Source organism: Hemicordylus capensis, chromosome 3 (genome assembly GCF_027244095.1).
Source record: "Hemicordylus capensis ecotype Gifberg chromosome 3, rHemCap1.1.pri, whole genome shotgun sequence".
NCBI lineage: Eukaryota > Metazoa > Chordata > Lepidosauria > Squamata > Cordylidae > Hemicordylus > Hemicordylus capensis.
The window spans coordinates 283788693-283807855 of NC_069659.1; the positions used below are offsets into that span (position 1 = coordinate 283788693).

Below are 19163 nucleotides of genomic sequence, written 5' to 3' on the forward strand. Positions count from 1 at the left end.
GAGAATTCTGAGAGTTCTCCCAAGCATGAGAACTCAAGAGCTGGTTACTTAAGAAGCAGAGCGAGAAACTGCACTAAGTGACGTGCATTTTTCTTTTACCACTTCTGTTGTAATGTGGGTCTTGCATCTTTCACCTGTGGTTCTAGATTGGAACTCCTGGATCTCACAGAGATACAGGAGTTATTTCTAAGACCCTTGTCTTACTTTTCCCAGATTACAAATATGCAGGCCTTCAGCCATTTTCGGGCTATAGAATCTCCTACATCGATTTTTAAAACACAAGTAGGACAATACAATAGTAAGAGCATATTGCAGAATTTCAAAAGCACCCCTTTTTGATCCAGAAGTTTCATGCTCCTGCTCCCATCAGCTCCCAATTTTCTTCTTGTTAGCAACAGAAATAGTCAAGGGGTACAAGACAGCATCAACAATATAAGCTGTACTGAGCGGGTAGAGATCTGTACTCCTTTCTGGAAGATATCTCTTGTTCTTCTATGCACCTTACTGGTTACTGATAGTTTATTTTACCCATTAGCTTGTTTCTATGAAATGATGCTCACATCCATGATTCCTTGCATTAAACCCCATGGTACATGCTCAAGATTATTCAAATAATATAAGCAAACCTTGGTAACTGAGTTTAACCATCCCTTTTGACAAACCTAGTTAATAGAGTGATTTTATTTTAAACTGGTATATGTCCTACTCCTTCCTAGCATGTCTGAATTTGAGACTGGCAATTCTGACCCATGCTGAGATTGTGCAAGTATTGTGGACTTATTAGTCATGAATTTAAAAAACAACACTTAAGTGTCTAAGAAGCTAAGCATTTTACAAAGCAGAGTTTACCTTGCTTATGTTAACTATAACTACTACTTTTAGGAAACCCCAACAAAACAATGGTTTAAAATTCTAGGATAAACTGACCAAAAGAACAAGAAAGAAATATGGAAATTAACACACTGTAGGACAATAAATCAGTTCTGCTATTGAAAGGGTAACAGTAAAAAATACTGGAGATTTATGAGCTGGCACACTTGTGTTCTCTAGATCTGTACAACTTGTGAGCCACCAAGTTGGATGCAGCTCACCAGCCTCGGAGGGCAGTCTACTAGGTGGTCTGACACTTTTCTTCTTCTCATCATTTATTATTTGTTGGGGGCAGTCCCAAGCAAGCAGAAAGACAGGAATTTGAGCCACAGCAGGTCACCATACATGGCTGGTAGCTCACAAGTTATAGAAACTTGCTCTAATGTATCAACAAATGATGGTCCAACTGTTGGTTGTTTACCATTAGAACTCCTTTTTTCTAGATCCATGCCTAACCTCAAAACTGGATTTGGAAAAGTGATACTGAGACAGGTATGCACATGCCAACTGGCAATCACATGACAACTGCTTTGTGAACATAAATATCATAACCAAAAAATACTTACAGGACACATTGTCTGATGGCTTTAAAGAGTAGCTAACATTTGTTTTCTAGAATTTAAGGGTTAATTTTAAGTTGCCACATCTCAGACATTTTACATCAGATCTGCCCCAGATCTGGAGGGGTAGCATTACTTATCAGATTTTCTGCAGATGGCTGTAGATTTTCAGGTAAATTAGACAGTTTTAATTTTATGACCAACAGAATTTGTAGGGCTTATAGTGGTAGAGTGTTGAAACAACTCTGCTGGCACTACTTTAAGGCAAAAAGGCTTTTGGAAGAGAAAGCTTCCTGGTTAGATTTGACATGAGACCAACTTTCCTTGCATTTCAAGCACACGAGTATCTTGTGATAATAAAGATCCAGATAAACCAGTCTTGCAGAGTCTTGCCTTTCGCACCAGCAAGTAGGTTTTGTTGACAATGTATACTGCAGAATACATAACTTTATATCAGATAACATTGCCCACCGATAGGCACACTGTTTGCACGATTATAAAATGGCTACCAACTAGTCACATGATAATTGTAGATTTTACTTGTTGATTACATTTGTATCCTGCTCTTCCTCCAAAAAGCTCAGGGCATTTTATATTAGTCACCCTGTGGCGTGATGTCCAACACCCAGTGAGATTCCTTACAGAACAGGGATCTGTATCCAGCTCTCCCGCACCCAAGCTTAGCACTAGATTCATTACATCACACTGGCTCTCATATTCACATTACAATCATTCACTAGGTTACAATCTTCTCTCAAGCAGCCAGCAAGAAGAATCAAGATTAAAGTACAGTAATTAAGTTTTGTATTACAGACCCCATACAACACAAATAAGCAAGCCATGCCACATGCTACTGTCTTTCTGGGAAAACTGAGATAGAGCTCAACAACATTAAGTAGTCCAGCATTTTACACACTATGACTCACAGGTTCATATGATGAATCATCATACTAATATCGTCATAGGTGTAGAAATCCACTCTTAACTACTGGGGCAGACTACCATCACATTTTACAGTTTTCTGTGGAAGACATGTGCAGCACAATTAGTGCTGCATTTATTCCACGTGTCTGTGATCACACAGGGGAGCACAGCATTTGAGAGAGAGAGAGAGAGAGAGAGAGAGAGAGAGCGAGAGAGCGAGAGAGAGAGAGCTTTGCAAGGCCTGGTCTACAACTGCAGCATAATAAAGCTGTAATTAGACTGCAGATTCCCAGAGTGGAAGAATGAACTGCAGAATCTCTGAGCACAGGTGCACAAATCACCATTTTGGAACATTGCCTTATGTGAAGAACTCCCTATAAAGCTAGTGGAGTTGGCTGGGGTAGTACCTCTCTCGCCCGCCTCCCTCCATACACTCCGTGCTAGAATTTTAATACTGAACACTCCAAAAAGGAATCCCCATCTACAGCCTGAAGGTGTACAGGCAACGATCACCTCAGGATTCTTCCAACTCATTTTGCTGCACATACAGCCAGGCCTTAGAAGGCATGAGCGAAGGGGAAGGATGACTTCATATTAATTGACCCTCCATGGAGCAGGCAAAAGTGCAAGTGTATTTTAAAAAAACAAAACAAAACAAACAAACATGCCCCACTATGCCTTCTGAAGAGCTCAGAGTGGGTTACACATAATTCACAAGGGAGATCTGCCACCCAGTTAGGGCCAGACATGCTTAGCGTCGTCAGAAGAACTGCATCATATGCCTTCAGACCATTCTAAGCCAGTTGTCCAATAAGTAAACATATGCAAATGTTGGGCTCCTCCACAAAACTTCCCCATCCACTCTCTTACCCCATCGTGTTGTATTAATAGTTTCCAGATTTTAAGTGTGCAGGCAGGAAATAGTATATATTGTACAATGCCTAGTAACTTTAGGTGCTCCAAAAAGATATGATGGTCATACTGATGGTGAAAGTTGCTTAAGTTATTCCAGTTGCTGGTTTTGACATTTATACATGTTAGGGCTGCCTTGGTGAATCATTCAGGTTTGAAAAAAAACTCACAGGAAGCAGTTTTATCCAAAGAGTTGAACCATTGCTCCATCTAGCTTCAGGACGGACTACACAAACTGGTGGAGGCTCTTCAGGGTTTCAGATGAGTCTCGGTAATGGCAAGGATTGAACCCAGAACCTTCTCCATGAAAAAGGAACACGGGACTTACTGTGAATGGTTTTTTTACGCAGTGTACAGAGGTCATCAGCAATAATGGGACATGCCAGGGCAGTAGAATGTATGTGTGTGGGAGGGAGATCAGGCTGTGATTACCTGCAATAGTACTGTGTGACCAGAAGTAGCTTGTACTAAGACAAAGGCATTTATTCTATAGAGCTTGATGAAGGAAGGACCAGGCAGCTGCCTTGCAAATCTCACCAGAGTGTGTGCAGAGAAGAAAGCTGTGGTGGAGTGTTGAATGAGCACTGATGGAAGGGACAGTGTTTGGTATGCCACAGTGGTGCACGCTCTGATCTGGTGTGCAAGGTTGGCCTTGGCTGCCTTAAAACCCAGGGAGTTAGGGTGAAAGAGAGATGGGGGAAAAGGGAGTCGGACCTATGCAATTCCCTAGTTTTATAAACAGATATGGACAGAGCCCTGCTCTTATCACACTTATGCCACAGCCACTCCCTAGGGTGCCCTTCAGATGGCCAGAAGGGAGATGGGATAACATCCCGGTACAGTGAAAGGAATAATCGACTCTGGGAATAAAGGTAGGATTGATTTCCAGGACTACAGAGTCCGGATGGACAATGCAGAATTCCTTCTGCACCAAGAGCGCCCCCAGTTAGGAAACCCTACATGCAGGTGAAATGACGACCAGATAAATGACCCTGGAGAGATTCCAGAGTAGCTCAAAAGGGGGAAGGGACTCGTGAGTGTGTTAAGGACCCTGCTACAGTTCCAGAATAGGAATCTGTGGACTGGGGTGGTGGTCATGTTGCCAGATCATTGTAGGGAATGTATAATGTGGAGAAGTAGAGAGGAGGAGCCTGACTGAACATGAGAACCAAGGAAAGGCTGAAACCTGGCTCTTTCAGGTATTAGGGCAAAAACCCTGGTTGATGCTGGCCTGTAAGAAAGTTAGAACCTGGGGAACAGGGGCCAAAGGCAGATCTACTTGTCTCCTCCTTGTCCACTGGAGGAAGTTAGCCAAGGTATCCTGATAGATACGATTGGCAGAAGGCCAGCACGATGCTAGAATAGTGTTCTGGATGGCTCTTTAGGATGGAGTGCTCAGTCTGCAGGTGTGGAGTTGTAGCCAGTCTGGGTGCAGAAGTAGCCCCTGCAAGAGAAGATCTGGACAGATGGCACAGGGAGAGTGGTTGGCAGGGACAGCAGATCAGAAACCCACAGGTGCCTGGGCCAGTAATGGGCAAACAATACTATTCCTGCTTTTTCAATCTGCAACGTTGCTAGTGCCTTCATGATGAGGGCTGTGGGAAGTGTCAGGGGAGTCTGTACTTTGTTGGCAAAGCAAACAGGTCCACCAGTGGTTCCTTGAAGTACCTAGTAACGAGGTGAAACACCTCAGTATGGAGGCTCCACTCTGCCGGGTCTAGGGTTTGTTGGCTGAGCCAGTCCACTTGGGCATTGTCTGTGCTGCTTAGGTACTCTGCCCAGTGGAGGAGGAAGTTGGGCTCCTCTCTCATTGTCTGTTTAAATGAGAATGTGGTGGTGGTGGTGTATTAGGTGTAGGAATTAGATTAAGGCCAATCTTGGCACATTGCAGCTCCAGCGACTTGATGCTGTGGTAGCATTGCAGTCGGTCCCACCTCCCCTGGGCAACTTGATTGTTGCAATGGGCTCCTCAGCCTAGTGGGCTGGCATCAGAGGTTATCAGAATTCAACTGTGAGGGCATGGCAACAGGACCACCCCACTCCAAGGCTACTGCGAGGACCAATAGCAATGTGGCCGGCCTCTGTAAATGAGCCTAGAGCAGATGGAGGTTACCAGCAGATGTACGACTGTTTTGAGGCCGTTCATCTCAAGAAACGTACACAGCTGGCGTATCAGCTGGAGCTGATAGAAGGCACTTCTGGCCACTGCCTCAACCTGGGAGAGGCTTGGATCCAGAAGCATCCCAAGACTGTGTACCTATTCCTTCTGGGGAAGTGTGACCCCATCCAGAACAGGCAAATCAAGATCGTCTCTCAAGTTCCAACCCCACACAATGAGTACCTCCGTCTTATCTGGATTCAGTCTCAGTTCGTTATCCCTCATCCAGCCCATCACCAACTCCAGGCAGGCACCATAAGTGCAGAAGCATTTCGTTATTCTGCCCTGCTCCCCCGTGTATGCGTGTGCATACACACACAGCAATTAGACCATTTCTGTATGACCCAATAAATACCTACTTATTATCTTATGTACTTTGAGTTGAGAGAAAAATACATTGCCTGCTCAAGCTGTGTCTATTCCAGACAAAACAAAAATCTTTATTCAGAGTGGAGTAAGCAAAGACCTCAAGATAAAGGGGGAGGTAAACTATTTCAAAACCATCCCAAGGTATTCTATTTCTTCTCTCTGCGGTAGCAAGTCTCACTCTGTAAGAATTTGAAAGAACATTTCAGTATTACCAGATAGGAAAATATACTCCCTCTGAACAGCTAGTTCTTGTAAAGTGTGGGGTTGAGGAGAAAGAGTGCAACAACCTAAGTTACCAATCCCAAAATGGTGACTAAATTTGAATCATCTGCTCAACAGCTTGGCTTGGTGAGGCAGCTCTCTTGCCAAGAGCTACTGGTACCGGATCAGTGCTGGGCACCTCCAGTCACTATGTCAAGGGCACACTGCCCACAACACGCAGATCTGCAGACGTTTGCCCTTAATTCTCTCGATGTGTTTAATCCCCTACAGGAAATAAATAAGATCTGTCCAGTTTCAAACCTTTAATGGAACAAGGAGAAGACGAAGCAGGAAGAAATGCTAACTGGTTAGAACAGACAGAAGAGTTTCTGGAATGGGAAACAAGAAGCAGCAAAGACCAATTTTGAGGGGATTACTTACTATTATAAACTACCACTTGGGGATTATAATCAAGTAATTAATTCTGGTTCTAAGTAGGGGGAGGGGGTATTAATTGCACTGTGGGGAAAGGCCACCACCTTCTCTTTAACCAGGAAGAAAGAATTTGAAGGCTCCCTGCTTGTTTTCATTGGTTTTTCTTAAGGTCTCAGGCACCTCAGGCCTCATTAACACTTGCATAAACTGGAAGGAGGAAATAGCTAGAAGGCTGAAGTCAGCACTCAATAGTTGGGTGGCCTCTGCTTTTATTGTCTGAAAGGGGCATATTTGCAGACTCTACTGCTAAACACAGGTAGATCTACTTCCCTATCTTAAGCTTCTTGGTTTGCATTTCTTAGAATGTTTCTCCTATAATGCTACAAACCTTGTATTCCTTCATCAAACAGTACTACTGGGTATCTAGAAACTAGTGATGCATTGTGCCTGAGCAATGTTGCTCAATGAATCCACAACTTTGCAAAGAGCTTGGTTCCTGTTAGTTGAATAAGGTAAGCTCTGCAAAAGCTGAGCAATGAATCAGTTAAGACTAGTATCTAAAACAGTGAAAAAATAAAAATAAAAGGGCAATGTTCAGTCATAAAACAGCATTTTCATATTGTGACTTTTCGTTTATTTCGATCTAGAAATGTGATCTGAATACAATCAAATACTAAAATCCTTGCCCTAGTTCTTCAATTTCCTGTCAGCAACGGTTAGGAGGCAAACCATTCCCTTCAATGGTTCCTCATTATTGAGGACATCTCACATTTGATAAAATCCCAGGTTCTCTCCCAGTGTTAAGACTGAGGAGTTAGAAATACCAGCGACATTGAGAGAAGATCCAATAGAAAGGCAAATTTGAGAGGACAAATGTACTGTGCTTGTGAGTCCTAGGCCAGCTGCCAGCCATTACTCAAGACACCTCTGTCCTTAATGTTGGAGACAATAGAGGAAGGAGAATACTTTCAAGTCGTCATGTCCACAGGGGCAATAGATAATCTTCATTTTGGAGGTGCCTCAGTCCAGAGCAAATATTCCATCCACATATGATAGAAGGGAGGGAGTTTTGCTATAGGGCAAATATAGTTGTGCCACTGCTTACCCATTCCTTTCTACAACCTCCCTAGATGGGCAATCTAGCACAGGAGAGGGAAAATGCAGAGTCTCCAGGTTTGTTTTTTTGTTTTTTACAATGGCTCATCTAATCATAGGGCATGGAAGAGGAGAGGAAAGCCTTGCTATTCTTCATTATTTTAACAAATATTCCTGGAAGAATGTTCTAGAACTGGAAGTCATAGACAGAGGAGGAAGAACACAAGGCCTTTAAAAAATCCAAATAAAAACACATTTTTAAAAAGGAAGTTCACAAAATAGTGTGGATGCGGAGAGGAGAAAGGTTGTGCCGCTGGTTGCTACTACCACCAGAGAGAATATTCAACAGTTAGATGCTGAAAAGCATCATCTCATACTGCATGGGAGATGGCAATGGTAAACCCCTCCTGTATTCTACCAGAGAAAACCACATGGCTTTGTGGTCGCTGGGAGTCGACACTGACTCAAGGGCACAGCTTTATCTTTACCAATGATATTTGCACAAACATATTCCACACAGTAAGCACAACAACAATGGATGTGCCATTCGTGGGAAGTATTGCATTTCTGGTAGAGTGTTTCATTAACTTGATTGGTGTGGTGGGGGGCAGGACTGAACTCTCTCTGTAACTCTCACATAAACCTTCAGGGAAGAGATATGAACTCTGTGCAACAAATGCATGCTTATTGTGCAGAAAGGCTCTGGAAATATATCTGAGTGACTGCTTTTTCAAAAGATATATGAATGCGCACTTCAGCAGTTATACAGAGAAAAAAGAAAAGTTGCATGTGCAATGTTATGTAGAAACTGGTAATCTTTCATCTTCAGCCCACTGGTTACTTTTTCAGTTAAGTGAAAATACATGCTCCCATACAATAGTAGTCAACAACATGAACAAAGGCAGTTTAGCTTTTAAGAGAGCTTCTACTTTTGATTTCACTTTATGTGCAATAAAAATATTTTGGTTGACTGTTGCCAGTCATCTAATTTTAATAATTTCTGGGCTAATACTTTTTATCTATCTATCTATCTTTAAAAAACATCCTGCCTCTCCTCAGGTGATATTAACACACATATTTAAAATCCAATGATGAAATGAAAGCAGATTCATTTCAACAGTTAACATCATCACATATGAAAAACAGAAAATCTTGATTGCCAAGTGGCCTTTGGAATAAAAAAGTTGTGTATCCTTTCTGGAAAGCAATGAGAAAGGAACAATACCATATCTTATCTAGTAGAGCGTTCTAGACCCTTGGTGCAATGATACAAGTGAGTCCAGAGTTTATAGCAAATCTGGATTTAAACCTAAATTTTCTGAAGAGATAGCCACAGATTTTTCTGAAGAGATTGCATGATTTGTAAATATTCATATTCAATATTCTGGCGCATCCAAACTGGTAGAAAAGACCTAGATTCCAGTACCAACAGTGACCAGTCAAATGCTCCTAGGAGTTTCATTAACAGTGCATGATAGTTGATAGCAAAGAATGGAACCACTATGTTCACAGGCAATTCTTTTCCAATTACCTCAGAAGGGGAAAGGCCAGCCACGACAGCCATTGACAGACCTATCCTTCATGGAATTGTCTTGCCCTGCTACTTCTGAGGTTTTAATAACTGAAGTACTCTTTATTCGTGAAATTTGCTTCTAAGGAATGTTAACTCTGCTTCAGAGGAAGCATAAAGAAGCTTGCTTCACCTTTAAAAACCCACATATGGGTGGTTTAAACTCCCATCTACAGCTTAAGAGAAAGAAATATATTATTAGAAGATGAGGAGGATAGGCACATGTTTTCCACTGTCAGTGTGAAATATGAAGATGAGGTTTACTGTAAGATGGCAGCACTGGTATCTTAAAAGAAGCAACATGAAAATCAATCCTTCATGGTTGTTCTTACATGTTACAGTTTGATGGTACCTCCTGAGTACATTCAGGATCCCTTCACATATTAAGATTTTGCCAAGTTAACCTGCATGTTGACCCTCTGAACTGCCAAGAAGCATTTAAAAACTCTGAAGGAGAGCAGACACATCATGGCAAGCAGCCACATAAAAAGAACTATGATTTGCTTTAAAGTGAAGCAGAAATTTCTACTCTCCTCCTCTTGTGTACGATGCAGGCCTGTTCATCTAACATTGATGCATGCTTTGGCACTATGCATATGGCAAGTCACAACTGGTGGACATATAACCTATATTTATTTTTGTATTTTTGGCCCCCTTTCATCACAGACCTCAAGGTGACTTCCAAAACTAACACACACAACTTAGCAAGTAGTTTAAAGAAAACACAGCAACAATCAAAACAAGCTAAAAATAAAGGCACAGGAGCAAGGTAAACACTACCAGAGTATTCTTATGGCTCAAAAACTTGTGTAAAGAAAGTGGTCATCATCTGCTTATGAAAGGCCATGAGAGAAATGAAAAGGTGGGCCCCCACAGGAAAATGCTCCACTGCCTGGGTGCAACAACTAAAATGATTCTGCCCAGTGTGCATGATAACTGGGCCTCTGCTGGTGTTGGGGGCACATGGGGCAGAGTACCCCCTTAAAAAATTTTTTTTAAGGAGAGAGAAAAGAGATCTTGTACACTATAATAACCTCATTGGAATTGCTAGTTTCAAACAGGAGTTGGGTTGAAAGTAGAAATGATGATATTGGAAAGAAATAATAAGAACAGCCCTGCTGGATCAGGCCCAAGGCCCATCTAGTCCAGCATCCTGTTTCACACAGTGGCCCACCAGATGCCGCTGGAAGCCTACAGGCAGGAGTTGAGGGCATGCCCTATCTCCTGCTGTTACTCCCCTGCAACTGGTACTCAGAGGCATCCTGACCTTGAGGCTAGAGGTGGCCTATTGCAGGGATAAGTTATATATTTTGGCAAGGAATTCGACAATTTCACATTTTAGTTCTTTGAGGACTCTTGGATGGATGCCATCCAGCCCTGGTGATTTGCTAGTTTTCAGTTTTTCCAGACAGTTGAGAACATCATCTCTTGTCACTTCTATCTGACTCAGTTCTATAGCCTCCATCCCCCAAAAGCCTGGTTCAGGAACAGTTATATGCTCAGTATCCTTTGCCGTGAAGACAGATGTAAAGAACTCATTTAGCTTCTCTGCAACCTCCATATCCTCCTTAATAATCCCTTTCATTCCCTCATTATCTAACGGTCCAACTGCCTCCCTGGCAGGTTTCCTGCTTCTGATGTATTTAAAGAAGTTTTGTTATTCCCCTTGATGCTTTTAGCTAAATGTTCCTCAAACTCTCTTTTTGCCTCCTTCATTGTCACCTTGCATTTCTTTTGCAGAGTTTGTGTTCCTTTCTGTTCTCCTCATTTGGGCAAGTCTTCCAATTTCGGAAGGAAGGCTGCTTCCCTTCTATGGCATCCTTGATGTTACCTGTTAGCCATGCTGGCATCCTCCTGGACTTAGTGGTACCTTTCCTCCTTTTGGGTATACAATCTAACTGGGCTTCTAGTATTGTCGTTTTGAGTAAACACCATGCATTCTGGAGTAAAGTGACTCTCCTGATTTTCCCTTTCAGCTTTCTTAATCAAATGGACTTACTTGCATGTTCCTGACCCAAAAATACTACAGCTAATGAAAAAGTGCTGTATAAGTGCTTCAAATAGGCTGAGAATAGTGGGTTGGCTAAAGCTGAACTGAGATATCAACCAAGGACACCTACCTCATCGTTAATACTCTTAATGCTACAGGATATCAGCTGTAGTCCTCAGCAGTGTCATATTATCAAATTTTTATCTTCTGCATAGCTGGTTCTCCTAGCAACCAGTGATACAATAGCGAACAGGAAAAATGCAGACGCAATTCCAATGTCCAAACACAATGGATTTCTGAATGAAAAGAAGTAGCATTCTACTTCCTTAAACCAGCTTTTGCTACTTGAGATTCCATCCAGGGATCTTTAACAGTCATTTTATCTAAATTCTACAGCCCCAAACAAGATAGCATTATCCATCAGAATCACTTAAATCCATGAACATTAAATATATTTTATACAACCTCGCTAGTATATAATTAAACTTGCCCTAGCAAAGATAAATACAGTCCTCTTGTACAGATGCCGTTTGCTAGATGCAGCTGAAATTAACTTGCAGTTAATTTCACTAAAACTCAATGTACTGAACTTTCTTTACAAATCTCAAATTCATGCCACATACATAATAACTAGCATTTTATTTAGATAAACCTGTTGAGTGATATGCAAATATATTAGTGTCGCATGGCATGGTTATCTAGACCCATTTCAAACTGGTTTTTGGCGGGCTAAGGGATGGAGACTGCCTTGGTCAGCCTGATGGATGATTTCCAATTGGTAATTGACAGCAGAAGTGTGACTCTGTCGGTCCTTTTGGGTCTCTTGGCAGCTTTCAATACTATCAACCATAGTATCCTTCTGGATTGTCTAAGAGTGTTGGGAGTGGAAGGCATTGTTTTTACAGTGGTTCTGCTCCTAACTCTCAAAGGGATTCCAGATGGTATTGCTTGGAAACTGTTGCTCTTCGAAATGTGAGCTTATGTATGGTGTCTCTCAGGGCTCCATACTGTTCCCAATGCTTTTTAAAATCTACATGAAACCACTGGGAAAGATTTGGTGATGGGTGTTATCAGTATGCTGATGACACCCAGATCTATTTATCCATGTCAACATCATCAGGAGAAGGCATAACCTCCTTAAATGCCTGCCTGGTGGTGGTAATGGGCTGGATAAGGGATAATAAACTGGAACTGAATCCAGATAAGACGGAAGCACTTGTTGTGTAGGGTCGGAACTCAGGAGATGATTTTGATATGCCAGTTCTGGATGGGGTCACACTTCCCCAGAAAGAACAGGTACGCAGTCTGGGGGTGCTGGTGTCCTAGGTTGAGGCAGTGGCCAGAGGTGCCTTTTATTAGCTTTGGCTGATATGCCAGCTGCGTCCGTTTGAGATAAATGACATCACAACAGTAGTATATCTGCGGGTCACCTCCAGACTTGACTACTGCAATGTGCTCTATGTAGGGCTGCCTTTGTACATAGTCCAGAAACTGCACTTGGTCTAGAATGCAACAGCCAGGTTGGTCTCTGGGTCATCTTGGAGAGATCATATCACTCCTATCTTAAAATATCTACACTGGTTGCCGATAAGTTTGCAGACAAAATACAAGATCTTGGTTATAATGTATAAATCCCTGAACAGCTTGGGCCCTAGGTATTTGAGAGAACACTTTCTTCACTATGAACCACACCGCCCATTGAGATCATCAGGAGAGGTTCCTCTGCAGTTGCCATCGGCTCGTCTGGTGGCTACTCAGGGGCAGGCCTTCTCCGTTGCTGCCCTGAGGCTTTGGAACACACTTCCTGCTGAAATAAGAGCTTCCCCATCTCTTACAACTTTTTAAAAAGGCAGTCAAGATGCATTTGTTCACCCAGGCTTTTAATTAGATAATGTTTTAATTGTTTCATGGTTTTTAATAGATTTAATGTTTTAAATTTTAAAACTGTTGTAATGTTTTAACCTTTTTGTTCATTGTTTTTATTGTTTTGTTTTAAACTGCCCAGAGACTTGCATTTTGGGCGGTATACAAGTGTTAAACAAACAAACAAACCTATAAAGCCCTAATCCTAGTCTCCCAGATCACAGCAACACTCTAACCATTACACCATCCTGGCTGTAAAGTGATACACTGGTTGACCAGACATAACTGTCCTTATGCCAATATGGAAAGGCATCACCACAAACTAGTACAAGGACTTAACTGTGCCCTACAATGGGTTATTTAAAACTGACTAGGTGCAGGAGTGGGGGTGGCAGCACTTTTGCATTCCATTCTATGAGTCCTGAATCTGGACTCCTAGAACGGACCAAAGTGGTTTATGAGAAGTGAGGCAGAGCAGGCTGCCTCTTCCTTACTTGCTTTATGCAAAGTAATAGTCAATTAATAAAATACTTCTGTACTAAATACATCATCATCATCACATCACAATACTGGGTCCTCTGTGTCAGCTAAAGCCAATTCATAGAACTGGACTAAAATCTCTAAACACTCCCATTAAACAAACACCCACAAAAACACACACACACACACACATCCCAGTCTTAATCTTATGAAGCAGTTTCATGATTATTCTAGCTGTTTGTCGAATGCTAAATAAATACTCACAAAGAATTCTTCATCTTAAGAACTCATTCAGATTTGGGTGCATAGTTTTCTTGTGAAAATCTGCTTTGTAAATGTGACAAATCAAGTAAGAGAAGTAATTAAAACCAAAACCCACTTAAAAATAAGTCTGATCCCCTACGTTGCAAGAGACCTCATGATTATTTTGCAGTGAAAGACGTTGCTTTTCGAAGTATGCTTCCTGTACAAACCTACAGACATGTTTCCATTATAACCAACAGATAGAACTCCACCTACTTTCAACAGGGAAAGCAGGGTGCTGTGTTTTCCCAGAATCCAGCATAGTTGGATCACAGAAGCAACACCCACTCCCCCTAAAACAAAGTTAATCATCTGATCTATTTGGCATACAGAAGCATTTCGTGCAGTTGCAGCTGCCAAGGCTAACATCACACTCACACATTAACAGCAGCACTGGGGACAAACAATCTTCCTAGCCACAAAACCGACAACAGCATTTGCTGTAAAGAAAGCCAACTTGTTTATATGTCCACAGAGAGTCACTCACTGGTATAAATACACGCTGTAGTATAACCACCAGATAGTTACCCAGAAGTTTAAAATGGTCACTCTTTCTGTATTAAAACACAAGAACACACAACCTGGATTTTTCTTTAAGTATCATTTTTAAAAAAGCAATAGAAATACTGAAATCTTTTATTCACATTGTTTTTAGATCTTGTAAAATAGATAGCCACATGACGCAGTGAGGCACTTGTGTGCACCCTGTGGGCCTCATTCCTCCCCCCACTCGCCAATCCCGTGAGCATCAGATACGAATTCCAGAAAATGACTGCAACAGTACAAAATAATCAACGAACAATTAAGAAGAAGCTTCCTGTTTTTCCGTATCTACAAATTTTTTCCCTTCCTAAAAACTAAAAACACCCAATATTTTGAAAGGAGTTGTGAACTGAAAATTTACACATTTTTAGAAAAATACTTTAACATGTATTACCCTTGATTTGGGAAAATGTGAGAACAAGGAGCCATGTTAAATTGAAATAAAGACCTACAAACTGAAAAACTTAAAGAGAGGCTTCTCAGTAGGATGACACCTTGGAAAAAATTGTAAATCCAGTACAGGAAGCTGCTGACAGTGTTCAACACCAACATGGTCAATGAAATTTTCCATTTCTGCCTAGTTCCAAACTCTATCACATGTTTAGTTATATTAACACAATACTGTCAAAGTCTGTATGAACCAATTTTATGATTTATGATCTAGGGCATGACTGATTTTTGCAAAAAAAGGTAGAAGAATCAATAAAGACCCAATGAGAGGAATAAATGAATAAAATATCAGAAGTTTATATAAACATATAAATATTAACTGTTCACTGATAACATAGAAACTAAGAAAAATTAGATGTCTGGAGACTGATTTGCATCATAGAACACCACCTTTTTGTCATTTTGAGTATTTAAATAAATTCTGAAAAGTAACACTTTTTTGCTTTTGTCTTCATCATTTAATCACATCTACACTCTTTGGGCATTCAACGTACAATAAAGGAAATCAGGGGAAGACCAGCATAAATTCTGCATCTTTTGCACTTCACTATTTCTGTACAGTAAATATTTTCAAAGGCTGACTAGGGATCTTCACATTTGAGTGTACTAATTTCCAAATAAAAATGCTGTAAAACACACATGTGTTTATCATTTGGCATCTGCCATGTCCACATGTAAACTGTATTAATTACATTCAACTAAAATGAACCAATACTTCAGCTGGAATCCATGGCACCAAAGATTAATGATGCTCACTCCAGCACTGTAGGATGGACGTCATTGTCATCTGCAAAAGGGGCTTCCACCAAGGTCTTCTGTTGCATTCATGAAACATAGGTAAGTCTCTACATAATACACAGGAATTAAGCAAGAAGAGACAAACAGGGATAGAAATCAGGAAGCTTCTTTTCTTTAGTCTTGGGGCTCAAAGCTACCCCAATTGAAATGCCACCACTGAAAGGTAATGAGTCAAGTGTGCTGGTGAGATAGTTTTATGGGCCATGGCTTTCAAGTCATGCATGACAAAATCAAAGTAATAAAATTTTATGCTTCAGAAACCCAAGGTCAGGAAGGTGTTCCCAGATCCTTACATGTACCACCCTGTCAACTGTGGACTCCTCAAACTTCCTGGCCAGCCTGGAAACTTAACAATTGTATCCGGGCAAACAATTATACCTAGGGAAGAAAACTCGGCCTTACCTGAACTGGACGCTGCTATACTTACATTCAGAGCAAGATGGAGTAAATACTGTATAAAGCTTGTTCATGTTTCCAGCTCACTTTTCCCTGAAGGCTAGTTTAGGGACACCTTCTGTAGCTTCCCGAGACACGAAAGCTCATACTTTAAGAAGTCTGCACACTGGCAAGGAGTCACACTATAATGAGATTTGGATATGCTACCACAGAAACTCTCCTGCCATTCAGATAGAGGATTCAGTTCTTTCCCACCCCAATTTCTCCTCAGCATTTTATCCCAAATGGACTAGCAAAGAAATAAATAATACGAAAAGAAAGGAAGTAGGAAAAAGGTATACAACAAGTAGAAACCCAGCAACCTAGCTTCCCAATCTAGTTTTCCTTTCACACAGACAGGCACAGGGAAATAGGAAAGGAACCTTTGATAGGAAGCCTCAACCTCACATGCATTAACTAGCAAGATTAGTCTCACAGGGCAAGGTGGAGAGATATGCAGGACCTATATATTGCAAATATCCCTGGTGACTACAGGACATCTCTATGTGCTCTGCCTATAGGGATGCATTTCAACCAGCTGCAGGATGCTTATTAGGCCAGTCCATGGCAAAGGTAGAACGCAGGCTTTCCCCTCGCACTGCAACAGTGTCCCTGAAGGCAAAGCTTTACTTTCCACATGATGGTAGCAGTGGATTCTTCTCTTTCTTTATCAGCTCGAGATGAGCCATGGAGAGCCCTCAGTCAAGTAGCTACCTATACAGTCAGTCTGTTCCAGCACAAGTTCCCAGAATGCTTCAGTCTCAGAAAGGACAATTAATATAAATAGTGCCATTGCTTGCATTAGGTTGCAGCACTGCAGATGCTAGGCTACCAGACCAGAGCAGTGTAAACTGCAGGACTGAGGTAGATTGAACAGGAATGGGTATCAGGAGTTGGGATAGTGGCCCAGTGCCTGGTTACCATTCCAAACTTCTCGAGTGACCTTATTCACTCAGTCCTCCAAGACAAAGGAAAGTAAGTAGTTTATCTGCAGAAGCTAAAGCCCAATTGTCTTCTTATCTCAGTATGAAATAATGCAGAAGGAGGTATCAGCCCACTGAGACCTCAGAAGATTTGATATTTTTGTACGTTGCCATGGAAGAGATCTGCAATTCTTTTCCAGAAGGTTGGTTTTCTATTTGTAATTGACACTCTTTTTTGGCACCAGCAGGATTATTTAAAAACTAACACCTTGAATACTAATGGTGAGTACTGCAGCAAGTGCTCAGCTTCCCACAGCACAGACAAAAGATCCAGAGCAAGGGCAGGTCAGCATGTTAATGCCTTCAAAAACAAAAGACTGGGGGTCGAGGGCATCCCTCTCCTCTTTGATGTCTGTTTTTCTCCTCACCTTCCTAAGGCAGATTGAACGGTATTGGTTGGCAGGAGATTTATCTCCCCCAAGATTCTTTTGGATAGATCTGACAGGTGAATTTTGCGCATAAGCAGGGTCTGACTAATGACCTTGCCAGCTCTCAGTGTGGTCTTGTTTCCCAAGTCACATAAGAACTGGGGCTGGTAAGGTTCCCTCTATATTTATTTAACATATTTTTATACTGCCTGGTATGTACATCTCTAGGCAGTGTACCAAATTTAAAAAATATTTAGAAGTCAACAGATTAATATACATGAGACAAAATAAAAATAAAACTGAAATTATTTAAATTCTAATCAAAAGCTTGTGAGAACAGGGAGAGTCTTTAGGGTCTTCATGAAAACAGAGAAGGAGATGCTCTTATTTCAGCAGGGGGCATATTCCAAAGCCCTGGAACATTTTGTGGAAATAGCATGGATGCAGGATCTACTAGCCAACAATCCCTGGAATGCATAGTTTTATTCCTGCCCAGAATCATGCAAGTAACTCGTGTTCCACCATCACCACCTGAAATCTGCAACTGTAAAGCAAACTTGCACATAATCAGCTTGGGCTGATACGTCAGCTGCGTCTGTTTCTCGAGATAAATAACCTCAAAACAGTGGTACATTTGTTGGTAACCTCCAGACTTGACTTTTGTAATGTGCTCTACGTGGGGCTGCCTTTGTACGTAGTCTGGAAACTTCAGTTAGTTCAGAATGTGGCAAACAGGTTGGTCTCCAGGTCATCTTGGAGAGACCACATTACTCCCTTGCTGATGGAGCTACACTGGCTACCACTAGGTTTCCGGGCAAAATACAAAGTGCTAGTTATAACTTATAAAGCCCTAAATGGCTTAGGCCCTGGGTATTTAAGATAACGTCTTCTTCGTTATGTGCCCCACCGCCCGTCACTTGAGGAGGTCTGGCACCAGTTACTGCCACAGCTTGTCTGGTGGCCACACAGAGACGGGCCTTCTCAATTGCGAGATTGTGGAATGTGCTCCCTGCTGAGATACGATCCTCCCCATCTCTAACTATTTTTAAATAACATTTGAAGACCCTTCTCTTCACCTAAGCCTTTTCAGCTTTTTAAATTTGTACGTTTTAATTTCATGCTCTTTTTAAATTGTTAAACTGTTTTAACCTTTTATATTTGTTTTAGTTGTTTTTATGTCACCGCCTAGAGACGAAAGTTTGGGCGGTATACAAGTTAAATAAATAAATAAATAAATAAATAAATAAATAAATAAATAAATAAATAAATAAATAATTCCAGAGAGGAAGTCCCGAAATGTATTGTTCTGACAGTAATCAACATAGGTACAGAGTTTGTAACACGAAAGCATATTCCTCCCCCATCTCTCTCTCTCACGCCCCCGCCCCCGGAGAAGGTTAGAGCTAATCTACATGTACAACAAAATCACAAAGAGGCCTTCCTGCACTATATCACTTCAGTTGTTAGTGTGGGACTCACATTTTGATGCTCCCCATACTGCCAAAAAAAGGCAAGCCTCCCTGTAAAATGTAAGGGAGAGGACTATGCTTTTTAAACTGTGAACCCTTTGGGGACAGGGAATCATCTTCTCATTATTCTTTTTCTTATATAAACTGCTTTGAGAACTCTTTTGTTGAATAGCGATATATAAATAATAGAACACCCTTTTCTCAATATGTTAGTTTTCCGCATATTAGATACAAGGGATTTTAATAGAGGGAAGCATTCTAAAATGCAATCTCCACACAACAGTCCAGGCTATTACACGACCGCTGCATGTATAGACCAGCCCTTACACAATGAACACAGCACTGAATGAAGAGGATCTCCTAGGGAACACAGATGTAACTTAAAGA

The 19163-nt window shown here is 41.4% G+C and overlaps 1 protein-coding gene across 3 annotated transcripts in view; it reads right to left on the minus strand.

Annotated features, from left to right (window-relative positions):
* Positions 1–19163, minus strand: part of TRIM8 (tripartite motif containing 8) — a 74552-nt gene that overhangs the window by 13961 nt on the left and 41428 nt on the right. The window lies entirely within an intron of this gene.